The sequence below is a fragment of the Spermophilus citellus genome, assembly GCF_964194105.1.
Source record: "Spermophilus citellus genome assembly, chromosome: 4".
In the NCBI taxonomy this organism is placed as follows: Eukaryota; Metazoa; Chordata; class Mammalia; order Rodentia; family Sciuridae; genus Spermophilus; species Spermophilus citellus.
The window spans coordinates 180,646,049-180,666,391 of NC_138185.1; positions in this window are offsets into that span (position 1 = coordinate 180,646,049).

Below are 20,343 nucleotides of genomic sequence, written 5' to 3' on the forward strand. Positions count from 1 at the left end.
ACATCAGGTTTAACATATCTATTTTCTCAAACATCATTTTTTATGGGGAAATATTCAAACTCCTCTCTTCTAGCTTTTTGAAATATACAGAGCATTATTATTATCTCTAGTCACCCTACTGTGTAATAGCATCAGAGCTTCTTACTCCTGTCTAACTGTACCTTAGTACCCATTAATCAACCTTTTCCTACCGCTCCCCACCCCTACGGTCCCTAGCCTCTGGTAACCATAATTCTGCTCTCACTTGTATAAGATTAATGTCTTCAAATTCCACATATGTGTGAGATCACATGGTAGTCTTACTTCAATGCCTGAGTTTGTTTTTTTAATCACTTAACATAATGATCTCCAGACCATTTGTATTATCTCAGCCCTCAAGTTATACAGTTCCAATTTTCCCCTTTATGTCTTTAATCTCTCTTGAATTTAGTTTTGTGTGGAACATTGCTTCTTATATTTTCTAATCCTTTTTCTGTATATTGAACTTATATCTAGTAACATTGCTGAAGTCTCTTGTAAGTCCTAATAATTTATCTGTAAATCTTCTCTTCTTTTTAGGAGAGTATTTTTTTTAAAGGTAAAAGAATTTCCAAAGCAAGTATTTGAATCCATTATTTTTCAGACCAGGAAATTAACTATGAAATTTTCAAACAGAAAGGGAAATTTTTTTCCGATCTTTTTTAATAAAAACTATCTAGTGATTTTCCCCAACTAAGAGATCCTGCATAAATGAGAGTAATTTTCAGCAGTGGGTTTGGAAGGTGATTCACTCTTTAGTCAGTCTTTATGTTACCATAGCAAAAAAAGAGAGAGAGACTGAAGACAGGGGTAGGAACATAATCATAAGTTAAATGCACCAGACTAAGGAGTTTACATTTTGTCCTGAAAGCAAAGAACTTAAATCAAATTTATATTTTGGATTTTCATTTTCAAAAAGCTTAAATAGAACCATGAAGGATGGGCTAAGTATACATTTTAGAGCAAGTTGATCAGATGAGATGCATTGCAGTAACTCCCTAGACCATAAGCCTCACAAGGGCTAGGACAGTTGCTTTTGCTTACCTCTAAATCCTCAGAGCCTGTACAATGCTCAACATATAATACTCAACAAATACTTGCTGAATTAATTAATCAATCCTATGAGAAATAATTAGAGCAGAACCCAAAATTGAGATTATAGAAATGAAAAGGAAAAGATAAAAATCTATAAATATTTAAAGCAAGGAGGCAATTGCACATCATAAATAAGTGAAAGGGAGAGATTAAGAATGACTCCCAGATTATTGGCTTGGGTAACTCAATAGATAGAAGTATCCTACAACCAGAAGGGGAATAAGGAAACACAAGACATGTTTTCAGGAATACATAATGAATTTAGTTTCAGTTATGCTGACTTTGAAGTATTTGCAAGCAGATTTGTCCAAAAAACAGCTGGATCTGTGGATGTGTAGTTGCATGGGGAAATTGTTGAGGTAATAGGTATCAGAGAGTCATACTGAAAAAGTATAGCATTCAAATCTCTATCTCCTCTGATGTAGTGTATCCATCTTAAGCTACCCTAAGGTCTCAGAAAAATACTTCAAAAAGACTTGAGCAGACATGAAGTTGCCTCTTGAAGAAAAATTTGGCCCCACTTGTAAGGAATTCAGTGACCCACCTCCATTTGCAAGCTAGGTGACCCTTCATTCAGGTATAAGCACAATCAAGCATATATTCTTTCATAAAACAAAGTCACCCTTGCCATCTGTTCATCTGCAATCCAAAGCATATCACTGTGCCTTCAACAGTATATCCATATTGACTTCTCAGAAAAGTTCACCTGAAATTGTTTGCTCTCCAGTTCAGGTCAAAGGCCCTTAGGTCAAAAGACTGATAGTCTAAGATTTGGTCTCTGTCCACTCCTTTAAGTATTCTACAATCTATTCTAGTGTAAATGTACAGTGCCACATTATCCTAGTTCCTTCATTGAGTACCACTTCAGTGTTATTCTCAGATTTTACCAAAGCTCAATACATGTAAGAAAGAGACACATGAATACAGCCCTGGTGTGCTTGCTTTAAAGTTTTCTCTGGAGATCTTGTCCATTATCTTGTTCAATGTCCCTTATACAAATTTTCTTATGAAATCTGCTTGCTGTCATTTCTTTGGATATTTTTATCATAAAAGTAATACATACTTGTTTGTAAAAATGTTTTCAAGCAATATAGAAGCTCCCATATGTATTCTCTTTCCAGTCCACACAATTCTAAGTCCCAAAGATATTTGGGTAGTCAGGATTCTTTCTATTGTAAATGACAGACCTGTAATTTGAAGTAAGTTAAATGCAAGACAGGAGTTGGAAGGCCTTTAGGGAACGATAAAGACTCAAAACATCTACTTCAGAATCCAGAGCAGTCCCAAGGATCCCAGCAGACAAATCCTGGAGTGTGAACCACCTGTCTCTGTTTCTGCATGCATATTCACATTATTCTCTTTCAGTGACTGAAGGATCAGATCTTGGCATCACTGTCGTCCAATAGGAAAAGTTCCCCCCTACACTTTGAAAAAATTCCAGGGTCGTAAGACAGACTGTCATTGACTTAGCTTTGGATAAAGGAATACTATGATTAGCAGGGGCCATAAACTCATGCCTAAAATAGAAGAGGAGTAATTTCCTTGAGGAAGGAGGACAAAGTAATTGAAAGAAGGGAAAAGTTGGCTACAAAGCAAAAGGTACTGATGACTTTATATTACCATCAATAGTTTCCTGGGTTCTGGACATTTTCTCTACATTTACAAGCATTTAATATATTTTTTTATATTTTAGATTAATAGCATCACACTATGGCAAATTTCTTTTAGACATTTATCAAGGAGAAAATGTTCTTTTAAAAGTGCTGGTATACTTTCTTTTGATCAGATAATGAGAATTCTTTAATCCACTATTCCTTTTTCTTGACTGTCAGGAAGCTCAGAAGTAAATTTAATGTTCAGTGACCATAACCATATTAAATCATTTCCCTTCTTCTTTTCATAATTTTAGTTTTCTAATTCCTAGCTTGTCTAGCTTTATGGTACAAATGTCTTTTATTGTAAACCATCTCAAATTCTTCTTGAAAAATAAGACAGAGTTTTATAAGTTCTTCTAAGATCTGGTATTTTTTAACTTTATTATTTTTCCACTATGTGAGTAATGAGTGCTTATTATAGAAAATTTAGAAAATAAATGGAAAAGTAAGGAGAAAAAAAATCACCCATGTTCCCACCAGAGTTCTCACCACCCATTATTAATGTTTTGTTGTATTGCCTAATTTTAAGGGTAGGAGAAACAGCCAAGCCATCTAGCCAGTCTGAATGGTTTCCTTCTAATCAGAAAATCCCTGAAGACTTTAAATTACAGAGGAACGAGACTTTAAAATTCTTAACAAGAATAAAGGAAGACTTGGAAACTTTGACAATGATTGTCCAGAATTTATTATTAAAAATTAATACTTAATCTATTAGTTCATCTTTCCCAAATGTTATTTACTCACAACTAAATTAAAACTAAAGCTCAAAAAACAAAATATTACCCTTTGTTAAGCTCTCATAATTTTATTTAATTATTAATTCAATGAGGAATTATTCCAATAAATAACAAAAGTTGTATTGTTTAGGTATTATTCATAATGATTTTTTGTTTGTTTGTTTATTTTACTGGGGATTGAACCCAGGGATACTCAACCACTGAACAACATCCCAGCCCTTTTTTATATCTTATTTAGAGACAGAGTCTTGCTGAGTTGCTTAAGGCCTTTCTAAGTTGCTGAGGCTGGTTTTGAACACACGATTCTCCTCCTGCCTCAGCCTCCCAAGCCGCTGAGATTATAGACATGCACTACTGCACCCTGCCACAGATAATGTTTTTGAAACACACATTTGATAATTGTAATAGTGATCGTTAGACCCCAGTTGTGTAAAGTTGCATCTTAGAAAAGCTTTTTAAGACTTATATGCGTGTTCCAAACAGAGCTTCACTTTGATTTTGAAGGAAAATTAAGAGAATAATAATACCAAATTTAATCAAATTTTAATCCCTGTATTAGTTGGCTCAGGTTGCCATAACAAAATATCATATACTGAGTGGCTTAAACAACAGAAATTAATTTTCTCACTGTTCTGGAGGCTGGAAGTCTAAGATCCAAGTGCCAGCATGGTCAATTTCCAGTAAAGACCCTCTCCCTGATTGGTACATGACCACCTTCTCCATGTGGCCTCACATGGCCTTTCCTTGAAACACAGGGAGAGAAAGAAAGCTCTGTCCTCTCTTCTTTCTTCTTATAAGACATCAATCCTATGGGATCAGGAACCTAGCCTTAGGATCTCAATTAACATTAATTACTTCCATAAAGCCTATAAGTCCAAATAGCATCACAATTGGGGGTAGAGCTTCAATATATAAATTTTGAGAAGACATGATTCAATCTATAGAAATCCCTTTGTTCTAATAATCAAATCTCTGGCAATAATTTAATTTATATCTGAATATTTTGAAAATAAGAGGTGAGGTTTTCATCTCTGCTTATCAGTTCACCAATAACTTCTTGTAGCAAAAATATGTTTATTTAAAACCAAACATGCTATAAAGATACATGTGGGAAGGTTGTGGGGAGGTTGTGTGTGTGTGTGTGTGTGTGTGTGTTGAGAAATTCAAAGTTCTCCCATTTCTGTATCAACTGAATTGTTTAGTTAATATTTGAGCCCTGAAGTTCACGACATAAGTAGTTGAAGCATATGCCTTGTTCCAAAACACAGCTAGTTTGGTAGGTAGACAGCCATGTTGAAGCCACTAGGATGAGAACTCAGTGACCAAAGTAGAGATACATGACATAACTAGATTCAGAATAGATAATGCCAGATGAAATTAGACACTGTGTTTTGTCCTACCTTTTATGTAAAGTGGGCTTATGGTTAAACATGGAGCCAGGAAACTATTTTGGATCAGAATTTTAAATGGTCCTATTCTTTGTATGTCAGATTAACACATTTGTCTTTGAGTTCTTTCATCTGAACTAAAACACTAAACAGAAAAAATACATAAATCAAATGTTTTGGCCCTTCTCAGATCTTCCTAACATGGGCTAACTCTATTCAGAAAGCATGTATTTTTCCCCATGACATCTGAAGTACAATATAGAAATTCATCCTTTTAGTGAACTATGCCTTTCCCCAAGATTTTTATTTTGCATTTAACAAAATAACAGCAAATTTCAGGTATTAGAAGGATCGAAACAACCTCTTCTATTCTGTTGTCCTTAGAACACCATCTTTTATTCATAGCTTCTCTTGTGGTGCTGGGAGGCAGATTCTGTTGCTATAGCAACGCCCTGCATATCCTTGGGGATAGCTTACAGTTTTACTTTTTTTTTTTAAACAACAAAGAGCCATTGATACTACATGTTGCCAAAGGTTATAAAAGTTGAATTCTAAAATGAAAATATTTCTTCTATAGACGTGGTACACCATATGCGTCCCACAAATTCAAAGAGATATGTAAGGATATGACCTTTGTGTGAACACTGATGAATCTAGTATAATACTGTTTGGCTTCAATGGATTATTCACAGCAGAAGTAGTTTAAGTGTATGCCTTGTTTTCTAAGACCACTATGGGGGATAAGGGGTTTATTCCCAGTATCTGTAAAGATCCAGAAGCAAGAAAAGAAAATAAATAAATAAATGATCCCATCACTTATTACATTTTGTTACTTTTGTAATCACCTTCCTATTCCCCACCCCCGCCAAATGAACTGCTATATCAAAATCCAATTACACTTTGACAGTAAATAGAACCTCAAAGAGTGGTTGTGACTGAATCCTTGTTCCTTGGAATAGATATTAAATGTACAAGATTCTCAAGAGCTCTGAAATCCGTATTCCTTCCTTCGTTTTAACTAGATTCTCTTCATCTATGGAGGAAAAAAAAAAATTCCTTAGCTAGCTGCTTTGTAAAACTAGGAAAAGAATTTATTTTCAAGTATTCCTTTCAAGATAAGTTATCTCATTCCCCTAGAAATCAAAGGGGATGCACTAAGACATACAGATGAGAAGTTAGAGGCGCCACAAAATCACTTCCTAGGAAAATCGTCATAAGAGCTTACAGAAGGTCAGGAGGTGGGAATCTGTATTTTTCTTCTCAAGGAGAGAGAGAGAGAGAGAGAGAGAGAGAGAGAGAGAGAGAGAGAGAGAGAGAGAGAGAGATACAGACTGAAAATGTAGATTAAAAATATAAGTACTCATTCCAATTCCCTCCACTCACTATAGCAAGAGCAAATTCACTTGGGTTAGAAGACCCTCCCAGCAGACCAAGCAAACCCCTGATTCCAGGCCATTTATTCATTCATCAATATTTACTAAGTACATGCTATGTTTTAAGCCACTCAAATGCTTACTAAGTGTATCTGATTGTACTCTTAAAGAGTTAGTGTCTAATTCAATAAAGACTTCATTGGTACATCTTCTATAGATATAATATGAAAAAAAAACTGTTTAACATAACAGATCCAAAGGGAGGGGGAATGGGAATAGGAAAGACAACAGAATGAATCAGACATAACGTTCCTTTGCTCATAAATAAATACGCAACCAGTATAACCCCACATTATGTACAACTACAAGAATGGGATTCTAATTGGAATGGGTTATACTGCATGTATGTGTACGTCAAAATATACTCTACTATCATGTATATCTAAAAACAACAAATAAAAAAATAACAGATCCCAGAAGGCAATCATAGCTACTAATATCAAATACACAGATTGTGTTTCTGAATACCATTTCGGGCTAGAAGGAACCAGGGTTCCTTGCAGAAATGGCTGATTCTAGAAATGGTTGCAATAGAAAAATCATGCCAGAGTCTGGAATATCTGGTTGTTCAAGAAAGTGATTAATAGAGTCCTGTCAAAAGGATACTGGAGCCGGGTGCAGTGCCTCACATCTGTAACCCCAGTAGCTCAGGAGGCTGAGGCAGGAGAATCCTAAGTTCAAAGCCAGTCTCAGCAACTCAGCAAGAGCCTGTCTCTAAATAAAATATAAAAAAGTGCTGGGGGATATGCCTCAGTGGTTAAGCACACCTGGGTTTCAATCCCCAGGACCAAAAAAAGGGATACTGGAGCTGATTTGAAAGAACATCCATTGGCCACATCTTGGATAATTTTACCATTGAAATGAATAATGGCAGAAATAGGTCATAACACATTAAATGAAAAATAAATACATGAGCCCATAGTGATACCCAGAAGAAAGGGGAGAAGAGAAGAAGAATAGAGAAAGGGAAGAATAAAAGTGGAAAGTTATTCTTTATAGAAAACCAGCTCTTATGAGATGAATTACATCCCCACCAAAATTCATATGTTTAAGCCTAACACCTGAAGTGACTTTATTTGGAGATAACTGTAGGGAGGTAATGAAAGTTAAATGAGGTCATAAAGACTGAGGCCTAATCCAAAGAGGAAGAGTCACCACAGAGTGTGTTCTCTCTCTCTCTCTTCCCTCCCCACCCCCGCCTTCCACCCCCGCCATCCCCATCTTCTCCATCTCTCTCCCCTCCAGTCCATATACACAGAGAAGACTCTGTGTGAAGACATAATTAGAAGTTAACTGTGTACAAGCCATTTACCAGAAACTAACTCTAACAGTACCTTGAGTTCTTTCTAGAACTATGAGAAAATAAATTTCTGTTGTTGATACCACCCATTTTTTGTGGCATTTTTTTAATGGAAGCCATAGAAGACTAATATACCAATTGATAAATGTTGAAGAAATGATAGAACTAGAAAAATCCCCATTACTCCCCACTGTAAGAATCATCAGTGAATACCAATATCACTGGGTAGAATATCCATTGGCTCTAAAATACAACCACACAGGTAACCTTTACAATAAGGAAATTAGTCATGTCATCACTATCTTAACCAAGAAAGCAAACTTAGCATTACCACTAGTACAACAACCTGATATGTACCTCCTAATAGATCCATTAAGAAAAATATTCATCACCTTGCCAAGAATGTTTAATCAGAACCTAATCATGAGAAAATAACCAGACAGAGCTCCACAGGAGATTCACTTTTGCAAGCAACTGGCCCAGATTCTAAAAACAGAGTTAATGTCATAAAAAAAAGTAGGAGATCCCTTCTAGACTAAAAGTCTCTAACCATTACAACTACAGAATTAACAAAGTTTGATTAGATCTTGGATCAACAAAAGCAACTAAATAGCATATTGAGTATAATTGCAAAAATTTTAAATTGTCTCTGTATATTAGATGACAAAACTGAATGAATGTTAATTTTCTTAAGTATGGATAATATAGTGGTTATTTAGGAGGCTGTTCTTATACCTAGGCAGTATATACCAAAGTGTTCATGGGTAAACTATCATGATGTCTGAAGCTTCCTTTCAAATGGTTGAATAACAACAAAAAAGGATACATTTACAACACATGGAAACAAACAACAAAGAAAACAGGTAATAAAATGTTATTAATTGATGGATATAGGTAAAGGGTAAAATAGTAGTATTCAATGTAGTATTCTTTCAGCCTTTCTGTGATTTGACATTTTTTAAATTCAAAGTTTGAAAAAATAATTAAGAAATGAAAGTATATTAAAATGTTCTCAAACATTTTATGGCCTGCAGCTCACCCCAACTACTACTGACCATGCAGCTATTGAGACCAAATGGCAAAATTTAATGACAGCAATCTGTATACGGGGTAAAAATGGGAGTTCATAACCCACTTGAATCAATCTGTGAAATATGGTATAATAAGAACTATGTAATGTTTTGAACAACCAACAATAAAATAATTTTAAAAAAAAATTTAATGATTGGAGAGTATAGAGGCTGTTTCCAAACAGACCTGATTTTAAAGCCTGTCTTTCAGACTATAGGAAAATAATAATATTTCAGATTTAAGTTTCTTCATTAAAATGAGAGTAATACCTGAGTAACAGTTGAGAAAATTAAATTAGATGTATAAAATGTCTGGCACACAGTAATAAGCAGTAATAATAGCAATTATTATTTCGTGAAGAGAAGGGATTGGAGCCTTCACATTTTCTGGCAAGCACTCTCCACTAAAACTATGACATCACTTACTAACAATGAGTGACTGTGCTATACCATTAGTGACCATTTTATGGCAACAGTCTTTCCAACTGAATCAATGGCAGGGACCATGCCTTCTCTAATTTCTGTGTCTCCTAAAGAGCTTTGTACAAGGTTATAGATGTTAATATTTTATTTATAATATGTTATGCTAGATCAGTGCTTTTTTTAAACTGATGCCTGGACCTCACCCCCAGATCATTTTTATTCGTTTTGTCTGGGATGGGACTTGAACCTCAAGATTTTTAAAAGCTCCCAGGGAGATTGTAAAAAGCTTGTTTTGTGTTTCTCCTTAGCGCAATAGCACCATTTATTGCTGCCAGTTTTCACCCCCTTGGAGCAACCTGGAGCAACAGATATAAGTGGATTTGGATCTTAACATGACAGCCCTCTCCTATAAGCAGCTCTTGACCTTCTTTCTGTCTCTTGAGAAAGGGTAGAAGCAAATTTCAGACAATTCATAAGACCATCATGTAGGTTAACATAAAATATGCAAGATTTACTCTTTGACTTATCAAAAATCATAATTATAACTAATGCTGTTCTTCCTTCAGTTGATGAAAACTGAAAATATGCCTGTTCCCAAACCACAAGTTTGGGTAAGTTTTCACAACAAAACAAGTATCCAAACAGCAGAAATGAAGCTGTAATACTACATTATTAACAATTTGGATTCTTGCAATTCAGAAAATGTTTTCATTTTGTCCCAGAGAAATCCAATCATAAGGTAGATAACATGAATGATAAAAGAAATGGAGATGTGTGGGAGCAGAAATCAGAATCAGTGAGCTTTACAAGAATATCAGAAAAAGAGCATTTTTATCATAGCCCATCTAGTAAGCTGCCAATGTTGGCAAACAAGTTCCCAATACAAAGTATGTAGGCATTGGTCTGACTCCTGACTGAGTATGTCTCTCCCTACATCCTCCACCAGGGCCTCTATGACCAGAATACTATGCCTGATGGTCAGACATATCTATGTACATTTTCTCTGCTCCTGACTGAGTGTACACTTATGGACCTTTAACTGCTTAGAAAGCATGAGTGTCTTTAACAGAATAAGAGGCACTCACAGATAAGGTTATTTACAAAGTTCTGTTATGTAGACTCATCTCTCCAAGTCTTCCTGATATGTGCAAGAAGAAAGTTTTTCAGATGGAAATTTGTGTCACCCTTAAAGGGAAATTTGTGCCCTGCTTTGGGGCAGAGAGGAGAGCAGAGAACTTTTTCTGTGACTATTATTTCTCAGCTGACTTCAGTTTAAAGTAATCCTTATGCCAATATCTCATATTTTGGGGTGGCATATTTCAGACACCATCACTAGAAAATGACTTGAGGACTCAAGATATTCCAGAAATATTCTGAATTATATAGGTAGATAAAAATTGTTTTAGCTATACATTTTGAAATAACTTAAAGGAGAATTATTAAAAGTACACTGAATACGATATACCAAAAGAAAGTTAAAAAGTTTACATGAAGATGAAAGAAAGAGAACTGATCTTTTTTTAATGCTAAGAAAAGCAATCAGATGGCTGATTTTCCAGGAAAGCCAAGTTTGATGTTGTTATATTTTATTATAACTTTAAAAGTTGGGGAAGTATTTAATGGAACTATTATAACAAAGATTTGTATGTAGCATGTAAATCAATTTTACATTTATCACGTTCAACCTGCAGCAGAACACTGCCTAAATTTAAGGACTGTAGCCCCTACCAAGAAAAGATGTATCACTACTCTAGTGAAATAATCCTTATAACATGAGTAAATGTTACTTTTAATTCCAAGCACTAGGTCACCATTGGAAACCTGCTAAACCTCTGTAGCTTTAGTCATACTATGGATACAATAGAAAACTAGACTTGAAGCTTCCTGGTGAAATTCTGTTTCAGTATAAATGGATATGATATTGAGATGTGTCTATTCCCTCTTTACTCTCAGCCATACTTTTTAAATTGAATCTCTTCCTCATAAAAACAGTTGAATTATTTATGAGATAAGAAAACATACTTTGTTCTCTGTTCCTTTTGTAAAAGAGTAGATTCCCCAAATCTCATAAAATCAAAATTCAGAACACTTTAAAATACATTACCAAAAAAATAAAAAGATTTTAAAAAAGTAAAATAAAATGCATTACTATCTCATGAAGTTGTAAAGTTTGTAACTGAGTTTTAGTAAATAAACTTGGTTTGGAATTAATTATTAATATAACAATTAAAATATCCTTTTGAAAAAGTATACAATGCTTTTCAGATTTCACGTGCATCTGAATATTAGCTAACTAGAGATAGAGAGCTTACATAGATATATTTAAGAACTAAGGAACCAATATTTTTCCTATAGAAACTTATATAGCAAGAAAGAAATATGTGGGGCTGGGGATTGTAGCTCAATGGTAGAGCACTTGCCTAGCATGTGTGAGGCACTGGGTTTAATCCTCAGCACCACATGAAAATAAATAATGTTCAATTCTTCTCTTCCTAATCCAAAGAATATTATTAACCTATGTACATATATGATTACACATCCAGTGTGATTCTACATCATGTACAACCAGAAGAATGAGAAGTTACACTCCATTTATGTATGATATATCAAAATGAATTCTACTGTCCTGTATAACCAATTAAAACAAAAGAGAGAGAGAGAGAGAGAGGGAGAGAGAGAGAAATAAATAAATGAAATGAAGGTATTGTGTCCACCTACCACTAAAAAAATATATATTAAAAAAAGAAAGAACTATGTGGGACTAATCAGAATTAATCATGCTATTATTGACTGTGTTCATGGATCAAAAGTAGTTCCATAAACTTTTTCCAGCTATTCTTTTTATCTTTTTTACAGATTTCTATATCTGTATTTTTTATCCTATGCCTCAGAGAAAAATGTTTTGAAAGTATGCTTATGTATTAAACTTAAAATCTTAAGCATGCAAAAATTCTGGTTCTCAAAGCACATTTTCTAGTGCCTAAAAGACTAAAAAAATAACTCAGTACCAGCCATATGAGGAATGTTGCCCATGATCACCTTTCACTTTTAAGCATGCTTTTTCCAGTTCAATTTTGTGACTCTTTCTTTTCATTCTAGTTATTTGGGGCCTTTCCTAAGTACTGCCAAATAGGAAATTACCACAAAGACAAGTGGAAGGAAAAAACATTTTAAAAATAACTTCACACACCACCTGCAATTCTGGTAAATGCCTGGCTCTCGGAGTGTGCGGGCATTTTGAGATCTCCCTCAAATCAGTCACGCTGCCCCCCCACGGGGATTGGTGTTCCCTTTTCAGCTCAGTAATCAAATAGCTTTGACTGGTCCATGTCTGCTTTTGTCCACTTCTGACCTACATGTTCCTGTGAGGGACATCTTTGTCTCACTTCTCTTTGGTCACTGAGTTCATGTACCTCAATAGGCTAAGTCTTGCAGTCCATTAATGAGAATTCTCAGCTCAGCCCTAGGCCACCCAGAAACCCCGGTTGCATGTTCTTCTTGAATGGCTTCACTGGTGGCCCATTCAAATGTGCTAATGTCAGAAAAAAGGATTGAATAGGGCGCCAATGTACACCATTGCCGAGGCAAAGTGACTGCGGCTTCCAACAAAGCTTCCCCTGTGGTGATGTTAAGCAGAGTTATCAATGGTGCAGAGGCTGAGCAAGGACTAATGCTCCAATCATGCCATCAACAGGTGGCACAGATGCAGCCACTTCAATATGAAATCACAGTGCAAAGTTCACTGCAATTCATTCCTCTCTTCAGCTTCCAAACTCCAGATAAATGTGTAGATATGCCTCCTTTTCTCTCTGATTCTGGGCAGGCCCCTTTGAATTGGCTTGCAGAAGGAAGACATTTTGGGTAGGAGAGGAAGCCAGTGTTATTTGTTTCCAATTTTTGTTAGGGTTACATCTGCACTGGATAAGCATTCTCAAAACCTTTTTATTCCCTCATGGTTGAACAAAACATAAAAAATTTTCACAAGGCTATCCCAAAAGCACCAAAAGGGCATTTTAGTTCAGCAAAGGAATGTTTTGATTATGCAAAACAAATGTCATATTATGGCTCCATGTTGCTACTTCTCATGAAAGAATGTATTGAATTGCAACTAAATTGTAAAGGTATGATGAGCAAACCAATTCTGCGGCCCCTCCTTCTGGAAACAGAGCAAATGAAAGGGAAAGGAGAGAATGGAGCAGCCCCCAATTTTTTCCTCCTAAATAGATACTTCTGGAAAGAAACATAAAAGGAACTAAAGAGTCAGGACTTTCATAATTATCTTTAAATTCCTTTAAGACCTTCGGATTTCTGAACAATTCACAAATATACAGCATATCCTAATATCAACCTAGAAGAATAGCCAAAATTATAGTCACACTGCCTTAGTCCCATTTCTGTTGCCTCTACTGAATACCACAGACTGGGTAACATATGAAGGATAGAATTTTACTTAGCACACAGTTCTAGAGTCTTTGGCGGCCAAGAGCATGGCATTGGCATCTGCTTAGCACCCCACCAGGGCATCACATGGTGAGACAAAGCAAGTATGCCAGCTCAGATCTCTTTTCCTCTTCCTGTAAAGTCACTAATGCCACCATGATAAAATTGACTAAGGCCTGGAAACAACCAAGTTTTTTTTTGTTTTGTTTTCCGAGAGGGAGGGAGGGAGAGAGAGAGAGAGAGAGAGAGAGAGAGAGAGAGAGAATTTTTTAACATTTATTTTTTAGTTTTCGGGGGACACAACATCTTTATTTTATTTTTATGTGGTACTGAGTATCGAACCCAGCGCCCCGCGCATGCCAGGCAAGCGCACTACCGCTTGAGCCACATCCCCAGCCCAGTAACCAAGGTTTTTTTTGACTTTCAGGAAAAGCCTCCAGAATCCACTCAAGGATTTTCAAGAACGGACATGCACAGAAGCTAGCTCATCCGGTCAATGACTTCTTGATATCACAAGCTCAAAATTTCCCCAGAATATGATAATTCACCACCCCACTTTCCCCCCACCGAAAAGAAATATGTGACCTGTGAAAAGTCATGATGACTGTTTATGTCTGACCAAAAGAACCATAAAACTCCCCCTTCTCATCATTCAAATAATTAGCTTTTCTCCCCTCTCCCTCCCTCCCTCTACACTGCCCTGATCAGGGAGGCAGATTTGAGCTCTTTTTTCAGTTCCTAGACTCTACTAGTTGGGCACACAATGTAACCTTTTTCTTTTTGCAAACATGAGTTACCATAGTATTGGCATCTTAGGTTTCAGGTTGCAAACCCTTGCTATCCCACCCTCCTGACCTCATCTAATCCCATTTACCTCCCAAAAGGCTATCTTCAAATATCATGACCATATAACTTTGGAAATTCCATTTTCATCACCTGAATTCTGAGGGACACGCCCAAACTATAGCACACACTATCACTCAAACTTGACACAAAGATAAACCAGTGAACTGCCTTCCAGGCTCCTCCTAATCCTTAATCACTGGTGAAAGTCTGCAGAGCCATATCATGTTCATGAGAACCTCAACCTTCTTAGAAGGCCCAAGATTCTGCTTGGCTGCTCATATATGATGTATATGTCAACATATACAAAAACTACTGTAGACCAAGCTACTTTTTCACTCCTAAATGAAAAATAATAATATAAAAAAGAATGTAAGGTATCTTCCCATCTCAGCTAATTTTTGAAAACTGACATTTTGTTGGAAGACAGACTCCAAAGCAAATGGTGCGTGCACTCATATCGACACACATATACATAAAACAGAATGCTATCCATATGGAAATGATTTTTAAGTATTCCAGAGCACTAAAATTGAGGAGCTCTCAACTAAAGAGTAGGCCTCAAGAACTTGTTTAAATCTAGTTTAAAGAAGAATGATTTTTGCAGAGGGAATTCTCTGGGGGCCCACATGGTCTCTCTAGTCCCTACAAAGGAATCTTCCTAATGCCTTATTACATCTGGTCACCAAGCTGTAGGTTCATGCTCAGCAACTTTCCTAGAGAAGCCTCCTTTGAGCACTTCAGCTCCAATGTGACTCTGCTCACAATTCTTTTGCTCTGTCTTAAAAGCTTATGATAAGTAATATTCAAGGTCAGCAGTTCTCAAACCTAAGAAGGAAGGTGACAGGTGTCCCAGAGCCCTAAGAATCCTTTTTCATTTTCTACCACAGGCATTTAAGAAGGTTTCCCCTTCACTCTCTGACTTTAATAAGTTTTTCCCACTTTTTTCCTCAGGCTAGATTAATTATAAAGAAAATACTAGAGTGTTTGCAAATTATTTATGATTCTTATGTCATGTTAAATTCATATATTTTGCTTAACATTCCATAATGAACATAAACATTTTTTATACACAGAAAAAGAGTTATTTTAAAAAAATAATAAAATTAGGACTGGGGATGTGGCTCAGTGGTTAATTGCCCTTGGGTTCAATCCTCGACACCAAAAAAAAATAAAAGATAAAAAATAAAGTTAATTAATCCTCAATCTTCAATTACTCAGAATTGCAATTTTGCTCTCAATTGCCTTTAAAAATGAAGTATTTACATGACATGTTAAAGAAATAACTACCTACATGAGAAATGGTGAATTTTTTTCCCCAAGAATGCAAATATCAGCATTTTCATCAATTTCATCACTGACTAAGGCTAGAATTCTAAATCTGTGCCTTCGAATAAGCATAAAATAAGTTTATCAAAAAAGTTCTTTTGAGTTTTTGCTAATAATTATTTGCTTTATTAAATCATCTTGTAATAGTCAATGTTATATTTTATCATTTTTATAAATAAATAATTCTTGTAGCCTGCAAAAAAAAAAACAAATTAATCAGAAAAAATTTCCCTCTCCATATTTCTCTCTTAATTAATCATACTTCACCCCAAATTATTTAAGATATAAACTTAAATTTTAACAATCAATGGCCTCTTGTGGAGACTGATATCTGTTAAGTCCTCACCTTTGACTAGAAACATTTGTAGATAGTTAGGTCTTGACCCAGGAAACTACCACTACATGATGCCATAAATTACCCATTTTGGTTCTTCTTATATTTTGCTGAAAGGCGCAAGAAATATATTTCATCACATGTCCTGTGTTCATAGTGGAAGTTCCTATAACAAAATACAAGAAAAAAATTAATATAAGTTTTACATGACACAAGAAATGTCATAAGGAAACAAAGACCCCAAGCAACAAGTAAACCTGTGTATTTTTTATGCTGCTAGATTTGATGAAGAAGTGGGTAGTTGTGGAGAAGTATAATTGGATTAAAAAAAAGTGTGATCTAATGGTAGTAAATTAAGGATGGTACTGAGCCTGTCCTATTTGTTCACACTTTTCTCCAACCTTCTAAAAATGTTTCTTCATTCAGGTACAGAGAACACCCCTCAAATAAGAGTCTTATGACCTGCTTCAGGAAGAGGTCAGAAAATCTTTCTAGGTTTTATAATTTGCTTTCAGGGAAGGGCCAAGGAAAGGTGAAAATGACCTTCTTGTCTCTGCTGTTATCTCAAATGCCAAGGGGTAGCATATCCTATTCAGCATATCCCATCATTGCTGAATAGAGAAAGTAGAAAAGTAGAGGTCCCTTTTAAACACAAGTGAAAACTGAATTGGACCAGATACAGTGGCACATGCCTATAACACTAGCTACATGGGAAGCTGAGGCAGGAGGATCTCAAGGTTGAGGCTAGCCTTGGCAACTGAGCAAAACCCTGTCTCAAAATAAAAGGGAAAAAGGGGTGGAGGCGAGGATGTATCTGCCTAGCATGTATATGTACTGAGCCCCATAAACCACCTCCACCCCCCCCAAAAAAAAACTGGATTAGGTTGGTACCTAGCCGCCCAGCTTTCATTATTTCTCTTACCTTTATTTTTTATGTAGGTTAGCTTAAGAAGTTAGAACCTTAAAAGGCGATTTTTCTCCACTGGCTCTAAAGCTGCCCCACAGAATGCCCAGGAAGCATGGGCCAATCTGCAGCTGTCCCTTTGTTTACAATTCCTTCCCTCCTCCCTATTGTCTCCTTTCCTGCTCTCCCTCCCTCAACTGCCCAAACTCTGCTTTTGAAGGCATCCTTGACTTCAGAAAAGTTAGACCATGTCACGGATGGTCACTAAAGTCTCTTCTTTCTTAAGACAGGCTAATAGAGATAATGGGCCCTGTGGGAGAGAGGAAGCCAAAGAAAGAGAGGGATTCCTTTGGATACTTAAAGGAATTATTGACAAGGCTCACCAGACTCAGGCTAACAAAATAAAAAAATTGAAAAGCAGCTGAGGCCGTTCTGCTAGATCCTTTAGGCAATCAAGAGAAGTAAAGTCTGCTTCTTGGAGGATTTCAGAGGGTAGAGGTTGGAGAGGGAAGTAATTCTTTAAATCCTTGTTAGGATGCTTTTTGAAGATTTTAAATAAATTTTTATGATAATTAAAACTATTAATTGTGACTAAACCCAGGAAATGCATTACTACATGCAGGAAAGTTCGTTAGCATTTTTCTTTTTTTGCTGGACAAAAATGGAACAATAAATGAATTTTAGTGAAGTGAGAAAAAGTCAATATCCATCATTTCATAATGGGTAGAAAACCAAGCATTAAAATACTGCTGTAGAAGAAATCTGAAAAGTTCTAGCAGAAATCCTTTTTTATCATCAGCCTGCATGTTTCACTAGAGAGACAAAGGACAAAGTTACTCTCTCAATTTCCCCAATTTCAGTTAAAAAAAAAATAGAAACAAAAGGGGGAAAAAAACCTCTTTTCAAGATTCTTTTGGAAGACTCTTAAAAGCCCTTTCTATGCATGGAGTATCATATACAGAGACTTTAGGATGGAAATATATCTCACAACCCTTCCCCTCAGAGCAAAATCTCTCTTCAGTAACTTTAAGTCTAAAACTCAATGACTCTTGTTTTCATTGGATCCTAACTCCAAAAATTCACTGAAATCAATCACCTCCTTTCTGAAGGATGACTGAATAAGAAGGTTGGGACATAGATACATTTCAAGTAAGAATTAACTATTACATTGGCTCTCATTCTTTATCTACAGTTAGAATGAAAGGAAGATATTGAAGATAACTCTGGAAGACTGTGTGACCATACTTGCCATAAGCAGCCCAGTTCAGAAGACAGAGGGATCAGATATTCGTTCCAAAGGACAAAAAGCCTTTGAGGTACTAATGCAAGTATACATAATGAATATTACCCTGTGTAATTTGTCACTGTTGGGGTTGTTACCACACACAAGTATTCCTTATATGGAAAAAAGGATGTATTTCCATGTATTATTTTTATTTCTTTTTACCATTTTTCCTTTTGACTCTAGAGCAGAATTAGTTTGGCTTTGTGTAAGCTCTACTTCTTAGAAGCAAATCCCTTCATTGAAAGAAAATCTTGCTCCAAGTAGCCCACGCTCAGCTGCTGGATAATGAGAAAGAGTTGAAAAAAAAAAGCAAAGAAGATATTTTAGTTCAGTGCATCTAATTCCAGATATGTACATGGGTGAATCTATATCACAGAGCAGCAACATTCCATAGAAAATCCTACTCTTTTCCAGAATAACATTTTTCCCTCCTGCCTGCAAAGCTTCCGAACAAGACCTCGCTTGGTTTTTCTCCAACAAATGATATTTACATAGTAGAATCACGTTTTAGAAAGATACACACAGTGTGATTTTTAAAAGCAAATGTCCAATGAAGCAGATTTTGTCTTTAAGGGCAATTATGCCAAGATCCCTAGCAAACCTACCATCTAATGACATGCTGTATATTTGTCTCTACCTCCAAAGCTTGCCATAAGCTGCAGTTGCCATCTTCCTGGACTGCCTTTGAAGTTGTAATGTTTTTGCACTTCAAAGAAGTACCAACACAATAGTAGGGATGGAGAGTGGGTCTTATTCCCCAATCCAGAAAATGTATCACATATTTTATTAGCCTAAATGGCTTTCTGTTTCATCATAAAAATTTTCCTTCACCAAAGGATTAAAACTCAATAGAACACAATAAATGATATTAAGTAACATCGTCTGTTAGGCATAAAATAATTAGCAATGAAGTCTCTATGCCAATGGCTAGTGTGTGCCTTTTTAATGGATGTGGTGTGGCAAAAATAAACAGTAGGACTCTTGGCAAAATTATTTCAAATTTACTGTCAACTCCCTTTCTTGATCGTTTTTAAGACTCTTTACCATCATCAAATGACTGTTTGCAGGAGTTGCATAACTCCTGGGTTAACTATGTAATAAATCAACGTTTCTCAATAAAAATTATATATTAAAAATCAACAACTTGATGTCAACATTCAATACAATTTTCTATATAAAAAAGGCTGGATAAAAGTTTTCAATCTTTTAACAGCTTAAAAAGTAAGCAGTGAATGGCATCCAAACCTAAAATAATACCAACAACAAGTCTTAAGAAAATCATGCAGAAAGCCCATTAGACATTAAGTAAATACTTTGCTTCTGTTTTCTAGTCCCTTTTTGTTTGGTTACCATGGTAACCTATTTTGTGGGGGTAACTTGGAATGTATAAGAATTTGTTGCAATTAGATGCTTGTGTCCTATTGGCCAGTATGGTAGAGAGTAGTAAAACTAAAAAGAAATAAAAGAGGAGAAAAGGCACTGGGGAATGTGAACAAAGCCAACATGCACTTTGGGAACCAAAGAAAAATTCTGTAAGCCTAATTATCTTTTAGAACAATTTGCAAAGTTGTTTTTAGAAAAATTTCCATATCTTCCTGCCTTTGATTACTTTCCATATTCTCTAGTCTGTGATTTCTCACCTTCTTGACCTTCTTTAAACTACTCTTAGCTGTAACACACATATTGCATTTCATTTTATTTTTGTTGTTCTCTAATTATTGTGTGGATATGTCTTGTCCTTTTGTGAGACTGCAAAAGTCTTTCAAGTCAGGGGCAAATTCTCCTACTTTTGAGGCAATGTAGTTGAGTTGAGAAACCTGGAAGTGGAATTAGATGTAATTAATTGTTGTCTAGGTTCTGAAACCCATTAGTTTCATGGCATTTAGATAACCCTTTAACCCCCCTGAGCCTCCATTTCCAAATTATAAGATTCACACCCACTTAGAGATGTTATAATCAGATTATGTTATACTCTCTACAGGGTTCAACCTATGGCACACATTTACAATTAACATCATGAATTAAGTATAACTGACTCAATATTTTACTTTGAAATTCTATCTCAGGCAGCCCTAAGTATAGGGAAGAT